We start from the raw sequence: 12710 nt of genomic DNA, 5'->3' as shown, positions 1-12710 counted from the left end.
CGTGGTTAACAGATTTCATCTGTTTAATCCTGCTGTGTAGGCCATCACTTATTAAGTGCTTAAAGGGGCTAGGGCTATGTAGGGTGCTATAGTGGGGGAAGGCCGGGGTGGGGGGGAGGAAAGAGCTACCGAAGGAAAGGTGCTCCCAGGTAATATACAGTTAGTTCCAAGTGCTGTTCTCAGAAGTTTGTCTCGTATGTGACTGCTGTTAAGCTATAACAGCCAAGTGCAAAAGCTGTGACAGACCGTATCTCTCACAAAACCTAAAATATTTGCCTCTGGCCCTTCACGGACAATGTTTGCTGACCTTGCTCTAGGCTGTATTGCAAACAAGATAGTTTTTTCAGTAGCGTGTCTCAGAACCCAGTCTGGGGCTTTGTACATAGAAGTTACCCAATAAGTACTTAACAGATGATGAATAACGACTTCTGTTCTCAGAAGTCCTGCTTTGGACTCAGAAGTGATGCAGGGGCCCATTATAATTGGTTAGAATTACTACAAAAAAGGTGCTTTTGTGTGTTTGTTGTATATGTTCAACTGACCTAGCACTCTTGGATTTAACACTAAGAATGTTTTGCATTTTTGGCCTAGACCCACTGGTAGCCATTTTCCTAGAGACAATGGGTGAGGCTGCCCCAAATGGGGCCAGGAAACACAGCTTCTGTCTGGCTTTCCATAGCTACCTTTTTCAACACTTTCTTTAAAGGGAGTGGAGTCAGATTACGTGGGTTTGTTGCACTCTAAACTTGGGCAGGACAGGAACCTCTAAGCCTCTGTTTCTTCATCTGAAACATGAGAACACTCTTTCACAGAGGGTTAGTGGGGGAATTGGAGATGCTGTGCGTAAAGTGTTTACTACAGTGCCTGGCCTACAGTAATGACGACATAATAATGACGTCATTATTCATCATCTATTAAGTACTTATTGGGTAACTTCTACATACAAAGCCCCGGACTGGGTTCTGAGACACGCTACTGAAAAAACTATCTTGTTTGCAATACAGCCTAGAGCAAGGTCAGCAAACATTGTCCGTGAAGGGCCAGAGGCAAATATTTTAGGTTTTGTGAGAGATACGGTCCCTCTCACAGCTTTTGCACTTGGCTGTTCTGGCTCAAAAGCAGTCCCATACGAGACAAACGAAAGGATCTGGATGTGGTCCAAAAGCTCCAGGAGGCCATTAAAATATAATATGATAAGTGGTATGATAATGTGGGGGAATATTCTAGCCCCTCGCTACTCAAAGTACGGTCCTCAGACCAGCAACCCTGACAACACCACGGAGCTTGTTAGAAATGCAGAACCTCATACTCTGCCCCAGAACTGTTGAATCAGAGTCTGTATTTAATAACAGAAGGTCTGGTAGGAGACCCTTCATAGAAGGAAGAACATGCGATCTGAAAGCTGAAAGACAAGTAGATTGTTTCCAGGTGACATAGGGGCCTGGGGACATCTTTCAGGCAGAAAGAACGGCAAGTAGAAAGGCCTGGAGGCAGGAGAGCGCATGCTTGAAGAACTGAAGGTGTTGGGGCTTTGTTAAGATGTTAACTCAGGTAGAAGAGATTTAAGGAACATAACAGTCAAATGCAGTGGCTTGATTTTGTTTAGATCCTGTTTTGAAGAAACCGATTATCAAAAGACATTTTTGGGGGTGCCTGGATGGCTCAGTCTGTTGAGCGTCCGACTCTTGGCTTCAGCTCAGGTCATGATCTCGCGGCTGTGTGGGTTCAAGCCCCGCATCTGTGCATCCCCCCCCCAAGTAGTGCTGTCTCCGTCTCTCTCAAAAGAAAGAAAGAAATTTTAAAACATTATTTCTAAAAAGACATTTTTGAGACAATTGAAAATCCGAATACAGAGTAGGTGTTAATACCATTGGCTGTGATGATGGTTCTGTGTTTATATAAGGAAATGTCTGTATTGTGGCGCCTGGGTGGCTCAGTAGGTTAAGCATCCAACTTTGGCTCAGGTCACGATCTCGTGGTTCGTGGGTTTGAGCCCCGCATTGGGCTCTGTGCTGACACTCCCATCAGTTCTGTGTCTCCCTCTCTCTCTGCCCCTCCCCTGCTCACATTCTGTCTCTGTCTGTCTCAAAAATAAACATTAAAAAAATGTAAAAAAAAAAAAAAGTCTGTATGTATTAAAGATACATATGGAAAGACTTAGGGGAAAAATGACCTGATGACAGGAACTGGCTTGAAAACATATTCTCCAGAGAGGAAGCAGATAAAAAGGAACGTATGACGAAAGGAGAGCCAAAAGTAAGTAATTATTGAATCAGGGGATGGGCACATGAGGTTCATTATATGATTCTCCCCTCTTGTGTGTACTTTTGACAACACTCATAACAAAAAGTTAAAAAAGAATTTTGGAATTCATCAAATCTCTTACCTTTGCTTTTATGTGAAGTTCAGTTCACTATTAAACTATCCTGAGAGTGATGCACAAAGCGCTATTTTCCTCTTTTGAAGACAATTCAGAAGCCCTTGACTGAAGGTCACGTTGAGCCCAATGGATCTGTGTGCATTTTCTTTTGCTAGAAAAAGCAGAGAAACACAGCTCTGCGGAGGTTTTACTCCATTTCTTTAAGCGGATGCATTTGGGCCCAGGGGTGGGGCCGCTGCCCAGAGGCAGCACAGACCGGTGCCCAGAGGACCCCCCCTCCCCCCCCCCCGGCACAGCCAGGCCTGTGGCTTGGTGGGCAGCGTTGTGCAAGGGCCATGAGAAGAATGTGCATTTTGTGCATTTTGAAATCATGTATCCAGTGACTGTCGATGGTGAAGATTATAGATTTTTCATCCTGTGGGGACATTTACCACATCTCTGGGAGGATCAATGAAAAGGAAATGAGACCAGAGTAAAGGGGCTGGCTTTGGAGTTACCATTTTGCAGCTCTGTAGACTTGAGAAAGCTACTAGGTCTCTTGAGGCTTCATTTCATCACCTGTTAATTTGTTTCAGCGACTCACTGGGGTTGTTGTGAAGATTTAAGGAGATTATTTGTCTAAAACTTGGTCTCAGGGCACCTGGGTGGCTCAGCTGCTTAAGTGTCCGACTCTTGGTTTCAGCTTGGGTAGTGATCCCCTGGTTTTGAGAGTATGAACCCCACGTGCAGAGCCTGCTTGGGATTCTCTCCCCTTCTCTCTGCCCCTTCCTGGGTTTCTCTCTTTCTCTCTCTCTCAAAAGAAATAAATACACTAAAAGAATTTTTAAAATATAAATAAAAACTTGGTCTCATTGGAAGCTGTAAAACCTGATCAATAATGTTGCATTTTTTCTGAACTGGACTTCTTAGTATTCTCCCTTCTTTCTTAGCTTGGAAAGCTTATTTTTGGCTCTCAAATTTGACTGCTCTCCCTGGTACCCTGTTTTCATTTCTAATGCAAAATGTGACCTTTAGAATGTGCCTCTTAACCGATCTTCTTCCTGCCTGGAATGTTGACGTGATCCTGGAGGTGCAATAGCCATCTTGCCATCATGAGGATTATCCTACAACCTAAGGGTGTCAGGGCAGAAAGGTAGGAGGAGGCTTAGGTCCTTAATGGCAGTGTCAGACTATACCAGGATTGGACTACCCACTGAATCTCACCTTTGAAGAACACACATTCCAGAGTTTAAAACTCTAATTGTCTCTGAAATAAGAAAGAAAATAGTATGGGTTAGAAAGTGTTGCAGAATACTGACAAACGATGATCTGAAGACTGCACATATGGGCTTACTAGATTCTTCTACTTCTATGTGTGTATGTGTGCGTGTGCATGTGCCCACGTGTGTGAAAATTTTCGTAATAAAAAATTCCCCATGTTGATTGTAATGTGATGCTCCAGCTCATAATTAAGTCCTTTCAAGGGCAGAGCACAAAAGTCTCCTGATGGCAGAGTTTCGTCAGCCTCCCCAAATACGCAGGCCTGCCAAAGGGGTCCTGCCAAGCTGCTGCCCCCTGCTGGCCCCTGCCACATTGCGTGTGCCAGAGTTTGAGCTTTCCGACCACAGGGGAGGGTCTTGGTTGCAACTCTATCTACTGAAGTTTTCAGACAGATATCTGACTCTTGATTTCAGCTATGTTATGGGTAAATGTACCTTCTGTTTTAAAATTTTTAATGTCTGCTGTTTACAAAGCACCATGGACCCTCGAAGATGGCATGTGTGGAAATACAGAGACGTAAAACCCTGTCATGTTGTGCGGATGAGGATTCATAAAGCTCCCCCTGGAACCGATGCCCTCCTTTTTATTCTCATTTCCCCAATTTTTCGAGCTCTCTGCTTGTGGACATGTTCTGGGATGTATTTCTGAAAGCCCATCCTTTCTACTTTGATTTCAGGTGTCATGGCTGTGATGCTTGTGACATATTTGACATGGACCAGGGAGAGGGAAGGGACCGGGCGTGCAGCTCAATTCACCAGGGAGGGTATGGAGTCATTTCTGTGACCCCCAGATCTAAATAGAAGAAGGAATAGCACCAATTCTATACAATCTCTTCCAGAAAACAGAATAGAATGAAACACTTCCCAACTCATGGGATTACTTAATTACTCTGATACAAAACCAGCCAAGAGATTACAAGAAAAGAAAACCACAGGCCAATATCCTTCATGAACATAGGTACCAAAATTCCCAAAGATACGTTAGCAGATTGAATCTAGCACATTCTGTGTATCTGTCCATCCACCCATTCATCCATCCATCCACCTACCTGTGTATCTACTTTGCTATGACCAAGTGGGTTTTATCCTGGGAATGCAAGAAGGCTAGCTCAATTTTTAAATAGCAATCAATGAAATAGCAAAAATATATTTGTAAACAGCCATCAATAGTAATAATCTAAAGAGGAAAAACCACTTGATCATACTAATTGCTGCAGAAAAAAAAACTTTTGACACAATTCAACATTTAACCATGATAAAAAACTTTTGGTGAACCAGAAATAGAAGGCAACACTCTCGACCTCATAGAAAGCATCTACAAAAAATCTACAGCTAACATCATACTTAAAGGTGCAGAGTTTTTCTTCTTCTTCTTTGTTTTTGTTTTTAAAGTTTATTTATTTATTTTGAGAGAGAGAGAAAACAAGAGTGAGTCAGGGACAGGGAGAGAGGGAGAGAGAGAATCCCAAGCAGGCTCTGCACTGTCAGCACAGAGCCCGATGTGGGGCTCGAACTCACAAACTGTGAGATCCTGACTTGAGCAAAAATCAAGAGTTGGACACTTAACTGGCTGAGCCACCCAGGCATTCCACAATGTTTTTCTTCTAACGTCAGGAATAAGACTGGATGTCCACTCTCCTCACCCCGAACCAACAGGGTACTGAGTTCTAGCTAGTGCAATAAGGCAAGGGGAAAAAAAAGGCATATATTTTGGAAAGGAAGAAATGAAAGTATCCTTATTCACAGATGACGTGATTAAGAAAATCCCAAGAAATCTAAGTGAGCTCATTGACACAGCAGGTGCAAAGTCTGTTGACAATTCAGTTTTATTTTTATATACTGGTAATGAACAGCTGGAACCTAAATTTTAATACAAATACAGTGGTCCCCCCCCCATAACAAAAAAAAAGAGAGAGAAAAAAAGAAAGAAACACTGAGGTATAATTCTAACCAAACATGTACAGGTTCTGTGTACTAACAAACTTACAAACTCATGAAAGAAATCAAAGACTTAAAAAAAAGACAGATATACATCTTGTTCATGAGTTGAAAGTCTCAACACAGTAAAAATGTCAGTTCCCCCCTAAGTTGATCTACAAATTTAACATAATTGCAATACAAATATCAGAAGAGCTTTTTTATAGATGTGGTCAAGCTTACTCTAAAACTTATTTGCAATGGCAAGGGAACTAGAATAACCAAACAATTTTGCAAAAAAATAAAATAAAATAATAAAATAAAATAAAATAAAATAATAAAATAAAATAATAAAATAAAATAATAAAATAAAATAATAAAATAAAATAATAAAATAAAATAAAATAATAAAATAAAATAATAAAATAAAATAATAAAATAAAATAATAAAATAAAATAAAATAATAAAATAAAATAAAATAATAAAATAAAATAATAAAATAAATTTGAGGAATCCCACGATACAATTTGAAGACTTTCTATACAGTACAGAAACCAAGACAGTGTGGTATTGATGATGGAACAAACAATAGAACATTCAGCAGGATAGAGACACCAGAAATTGACCCACACGAATATGGCCAAGTGATTTTTGACAGAGGTTCAAAGGCAATTCAATGGAGACAGGGTTATCTTTTCAACAAATAGTGTTAGAACAAGTGGACACCCATGTATTAAAAAAACGAAAACCTAAACTTCACACCAATACACAAATGAATTCAAATCGATCACAGATCTAAATGTAAAACAAAGAACTATAAAAATTTTACAGCCAAACATAGGGAAAAATCTTCATGATCGGGATTAGGCAAAAAATTCTTTTAAAAAAAATTTTTTTTTCATATTTATTTTTGAGAGAAAGAGAGAGAGAGACAGAGTACAAGCAGGGGAGGGGTGGAGAGAGAGGGAGACAGAATCCGAAGCAGGCTCCAGGCTCGGAGCTGTCAGCGCAGAGCCTGAGGCAGGGCTTGAACTCATGAACCTCGAGATCATGACCTGACCTGAAGTCGGCCACTTAACCAACTGAGCCACCCAGGCGCCCCATGGACTAGGTAAAGAATTCTTTAGGACAACAAAAACATGACCCACAATAGAAAATATTGGTAAATTAGACTCTGACAAAATAAAAAAACTTTGCTCTGATAAAAATGTTAAGAGAATGAAAATACATAGTACACACTGGGAAAAAATATTTGTAAGTCGCATATCAGAGGTCTTGTATGCAGAGTTTATAAAAAGCTTTCAAAACATAACAAGAAGGGCAGGATTGATCTAACCATCTCAGTCCCGCGTATTTACCCTAGAACAATAAAAACTTTGGTTCGTGCAACTCTGTTGAAAATCTACCCAAACTGGACACAACCCAAATATCCATCAAAAGGGAATAAAAAACAAACTGGCTCATCTGTACAATGAAATTTTACACACCAATAGAAAGGACTGAACTGCTGATACACGCAACAACTGGATATTCTTCAAGGCATTATTCTAAAAGGTTATACACAGTATTATTCCATTTATGTGACGTTCTTGAGAAGACTAAAGTATAATCTATTTTTAAATTTTTTTTTTAACTTTTATTTATTTTTGAGACAGAGAGAGAGCACGAACGGGGGAGGGTCAAAGAGAGAGGGAGACACAGAATCTGAAACAGGCTCCAGTCTCAGCTGTCAGCACAGAGCCTGATGCGGGGCTCGAACTCATGGACCGTGAGATCATGACCTGAGTCAAAGTCGGACGCTTAACCAACTGAGCCACCCAGGGGCCCCAAGAAGACTAAAGTATAAAAAAGAGAATAGATTAGGGGTGATGGGAAGGTGTGATTACAGAGATAACGGGGGACACCTTTTTGGTAAGAGACTCTTCCATATCCTGACTGTGTGGTAGTTAACATTAATCAATACGTGTGTTAAAATCCACAGACCTTTGCCTCACGTGTTAACTTAAAAAATAAAATAACATTTGGGTCTTTAATAATAATAGACATTTACTTTTCTGAAATAATTTCTGAAAACTCTAAGAATCAGGGGTTTGAATTTTTTGGCCCCACGAGATCATTTTAGCTCTGATCTGTACGGAGCAGTTATTTTGGAAAGGACTAAGGAGAGATTCATCTGTATTTAATTTAATTGCTACCAATGCTGGAATCTTGGGTCAAAACTCAATCTTGAATACTAAAGATCGAATACGCAATCTTTAATTACAGAATACTAGAGAATTTTAAAAGTAGGTGTTTGATTCATCCCCGAAACAGTCATTTCTTTAATGTGTAGGGCAAGATAAGGGGGGGGAGGGCAGAGTAGGAGTCATTCTAACCTAATTAGAACACATCTGCATTCCAGCCAGGAACTGTTTTGACCACAGTGGCTTAAACAGAATAGGGACTCAACCCTCTACTTTTCTTCTCTTCCATCCTTGGTGTATAGCCTACACCTCACTGGCCGTAGTTGATGATCTCCAACCATTATGTTTAACTTTCCAAGGGAATGAGGAAGACATGTTTACATTTCCAAGGGAATGGGGAGGATTTGCAAAAGGGTGCAGCTTCCAGCTGAGTCAAGTCCTTTTACGAAGTTTTCTTTGAGGTTCCTTATATACTTCCTCTCACTGGCCAGACCTTAGTCACATGGCTATACCAATCTGCGAGGGAGGTTGGGAGACATAGTCTTTTAGCTGGGCCCATTGCAGCCCAGGATAAAATCAGAGTTTTGTTATTTAGGGAAGCAGGGAAAAGGTAGACTAGGAATTCACTCACGTGATTAAGGAGGCCAAGAAGTCCTATGACCTGCCATCTGGAAGCTGGAGAGCAAGGAAAGGTGGTGGCATAGTTCAGTCCAGGTCTGAAAGCCTGAAAACCAGGAACGCTGTTGTCCGAGGGCGGAAGATGGACGTCCTGGCCCAGGCGGAGACCAAGTTCACCCCTCCTCCACTGTTTTGTTCTATTCAGGCCCTCAACTGATTTGATGATGCCCACCTGCATCAGTGAGACGAGCTTCTTTATTCAACCCACCAATTCAAATGCTAATCTCTTCCACCAACACCCTCCCGGACACACACAGAAAGGTTTTACCAGTTATCTGTCACCTCCTAGCCAGTCAGGTTGACATGGAAAATTAACCATCACGACCTGCATTTATTTGGCGTTTGAGGACAGCAGTGGAAGGCACTGAGAGGCCACAGAGCTCGGGGCGAATCTGGGGAACTCTAAAGTGATCAAATGTGGCGGCCATGAGGATAATGATCATGAAACGTACAGACTTTCAGCCCTCTCTAAATGGAACCCCCTAGACGCAGCAGCAGTCATTGTCAATTTCTGGCCCCTGTGCCCCGCCCCTCAAGATTTCTTATAGGTAGCACTTGCATTCCTATGCCTGAGGATCTTCTCTTGCTACTGGAGCTCACTTTGCTGCTTGCATGGCAGGCCAGAAGTACAAGGGAGTTAATTCTCCCCAGGAACCGCGCTCAACCAACGGCGTGAGTGAATCGGTGTCTAAATGCCATCTTGTGTGGGGTCACTCTGAGGCACGTCCTTTACGCTCGCTGCCGAGTTTTTTCAGCAGCTGTGAGCAACAAGCATCCATGTGGTAGTTGCCTTAATAAGGTACTCTTAGCTCCTACCGGTGTTCCCTTCGCCTCCCCGCTGCCCAAGAACGGCTTGTCCTAGAATCCTTGTCTTAGGGTCTGCTTCTGAGGGAACCCCAACGAAGACAGGTCCCAACTGAGAGCACTGTGAGAAACAGCGCATATAAGCAGACAGAAGAACCATCAGTAATTCCGTCCACTTTTCTTTTTTGAGGAGCACTGCTGAGCCTCAAGGGCAAAAGCATGATTAAAAATAAGCAGTCATACTTGTTGGTACCCTCAACAGATGGGGGCCATTCAGTTAGTTTAGGACAAACGGCTCTACACGCTTCAGGTGTGGGCCCAGTGGATCAGTGTTTACAGAATTATAGATGAAGTGGTTTTAATTCCTAAATCCTTGCTCTTGACTGGAAATAGTAATCCATTGCCACTGCTGTTGCCCAGGTGTAGACTCTTCTTATTTCTTGGTGGGACGATTACAGCAGTTACTTAACCCAGTCTCTCTGGCTCAGCCTCACTTCTCCTTAACGCATCCACACTGGTGTTGCCAGAGAGATCATTTAAAAATGTAAAGCAAGCTCTCTGCTCCTGCCTCTTGGACAGACAGATGCTTCTGGTATAGTGCCAGCAGCGTCCCTGAGACATGATGGTGAAGGCCGGAGTCAACGGATTTGGCTGTTGGGCGCCTGGTCACCAGGGCTGCTTTAACTCTGGCAAAGTGGTTATTGTTGCCATCAATGACCCCTTCACTGACCTCAACCACATGGTTTACATGTTCCAGTATGATTCCACTCATGGCAAATTCCATGGCACAGTCAAGGCTGAGAACGGGAAACTTGTCATCAGTGGAAAGCCCATCTCCGCCTTCCAGAAGCGAGATCTCACCAACATCAAATGGGGTGACGCTGGTGCTGAGTATGTTGTGGAGTCCACTGAGGTCTTCACTACCATGGACAAGGCTGGGGTTCATGTGAAGGGTGGGGCCAAGAGGATCATCACCTCTGCCCCTTCTGCCGATGCTCCCATGTTTGTGATGGGTGCGAATCCTGAGAAGTATGACAACTCCCTCGAGGTTGTCAGCAATGCCTCCTGCATCACCAACTGCTCGGCCCCTCTGGCCAAGGTCACCCATGACAACTTTGGCATCATGGAGGGACTGATGATCACAGTCCATAGCATCCCTGCCACCCGGAAGACCATGGACAGCCCCTCTGGGAATCTGTGGAATGACGGCCGAGGGGCTGCACAGAACATCACCCCTGCTTCTACTGGTGCTACCAAGACTGTAGGCAAGGTTGTCCTGAGCTGAATGGAAAGCTCACAGGCATGGCCTTCCATGTCCCTACTCTCAACATGTCAGTTGTGGATTTGACCTGCCGCCTGGAGAAAGCTTCCAAGTAGGTGGGGAGGCAGGCATTGAAGGGCCCCCTCAAGGGCATCCTGGGCTACACTGAGGACCAGCTTGCCTCCTGCCACTTTAACATTGACACGCACTCTTCTACCATCGATGCTGGGGCTGGCATTGCTCTCAATGACCGCTTTGTCAAGTTCATTTCCTGGTATGGCAGTGAAGTTGGCCATAGCAACCAGGTAGTGGACCTTATGGCTCACATGACCTCCAAGGACTAAGAGCCCCTGGACCACCAGCCCCAGCAAGAGGAAGAGAAAGAGGAAGAGGAAGAGGAAGAGGGAGGCCCTCGGCTGCCTGGGATCCCTTGCTTCAACTCATCCCCCAACACACTGAGACTCTCCCAACCTCCACAGTTTCCATCCCAGACCCCCTGAAGAAGTGGAGAGGCTTGGGGAGACCTACCTTTTCATGTGCCATCAATAAAGTATATTGTACCCAGCCAAAAAAATGCAAACCAAGTTATGCTTCAAATCCTTAAATATTTCAGGGCGCCTGGGTGACTCAGTCGGTTAAACATCCAGCTTTGGCTCAGGTCATGATCTCACGGTTTGTGGGTTTGAGCCCTGTGTTGGGCTCTGTGCTGACAGCTCAGAGCTTGGAGCCTGCTTCGGATTCTGTGTCTCCCTCTCTCTCTGCTCCTTTTCTGCTTGTACTCTGTCTCTCTCTCTCTCTCTCTCTCTTTCTCTCAAAAACAAACAAACAGTAAAAAAAGAATTCAAATCTTTCAGTATTTCCCAGCCAGGGAATATCTCAGATGTCCTAGGGGATTTATGCCCTTCAAGTTTTCCTTTTCTCTCCCGCATTTCAGTTTCTATTTTTCTGAATATGAAACATGAATTTTAGAATTACTTAATTATTCCCACCTGTTAAAGTTGAAGCGTTTGCTCCCTTCCGAGTGGGTGTGCACGGTAGTTAGGAGATGAGAAGAAGGAAAGCTCTCTTGAAGCAATTACTCAGCTGGGATATCAAGGGACCATTGATATGCACGGTGGAGTTTTTAGCTATTATACTATTTTAAGTTATTTGTATTTTAGGTCATATGTTTTCAAGTGTATACCCATAATGGATTAAAGGCTTATCAGGGGTGTTCGATCTCCAAATACACAACGCAAGTTGTCTCCTTTTGCCTGGAATCTTCTCTCATTGGCACCATTTGGGAACTGAAGCATTTCTGACTTCATCTTTGACAGTGATTTCTCTCTCAACACTTCCCTTTCTGAAAGTCGGGAAGAATTAGGTGCTACTTTCTGTGTTCTCAACGCTTTTCACAAGCCATTTAATTATCAGGATGTTTTGTAAGGAGTTGATTCGTCCTCTGTCTCTCCCACTAGACTGTGAAGTCTTTGCTATGGGGTTTGTGTCTTATTCATGTTCGTATCCTTTTGACATAGTGCCCGGAACAAATATTGGCTCCCAATAAAAGTTTTAAATGATCTCCCATAAAGCGACCCCATCAAGAAAAGCCCTAATTGTATTCTAAATATTCTGCTCCAAAAGCCAGAAACTATAAAATGTATTTTGGAGAAGATTCGCATCACAAATGACTAAAACGAAAACAAAAGTGTTGACGCTTAAAAGGGTGCCCTCTCAGGGAGCCTGGGTGGCTCAGCTGGTTAAGCGTCTGACTCTTGATTTTGGCTCAGATCATGATCTCATGGTTCGTGAGTTTGAGCCCCACACTGGGCTCTGTGCTGACAATGCAGGGTCTGCTTAGGGTTCTCTTTCTCCCTCTTTTGCTGCCCCTTCCCTACTTGCATGCTCTCTCTCCCTCCCTCCTTCCCTCCCTCCCTCTCTCTCTCTCTCTCTCAAAGGGTGGCGTTTCAGAACTTCATGGCAATAGGCTTTCTGCAGAACCCATTCTCTGAGGGATCCTGGGTAGGTGGACTGTGCTGGGCTCAGAGTTGCCCGTTTACTTCCCAACACTGACTTCTGGTTACTTCTGTAAGGGATCCTATTGCTGGAGTTAATGGGGTAAAGGCAGAAAAGGACAAAGGAGCCAGGCTATCATGTTATTTTAGTGCCTCATGAGGAAAGAGCCCCTTGGAGAAAGGAATCTGTTTACACCAGCATGGGAACTTACATTTACTTCCACTTTGGAGAA

General features: G+C 43.3%; 1 pseudogene; it reads left to right on the top strand.

Moving 5' to 3' along the window:
• Positions 1-9844: 9844 nt before the first annotated feature.
• Positions 9845-10827, top strand: LOC124512316 (glyceraldehyde-3-phosphate dehydrogenase-like; annotated as a pseudogene).
• The last annotated feature ends 1883 nt before the right edge of the window (positions 10828-12710 follow it).

This window comes from Lynx rufus, unplaced genomic scaffold, assembly GCF_022079265.1.
Source record: "Lynx rufus isolate CCGP_SWC_20201006 ecotype Redwood Valley unplaced genomic scaffold, mLynRuf1.p SCAF_17, whole genome shotgun sequence".
NCBI classification, from domain to species: Eukaryota; Metazoa; Chordata; class Mammalia; order Carnivora; family Felidae; genus Lynx; species Lynx rufus.
Note: the sequence above shows the minus strand (reverse complement) of the source record. Positions and strands in the feature narration are given on the sequence as shown.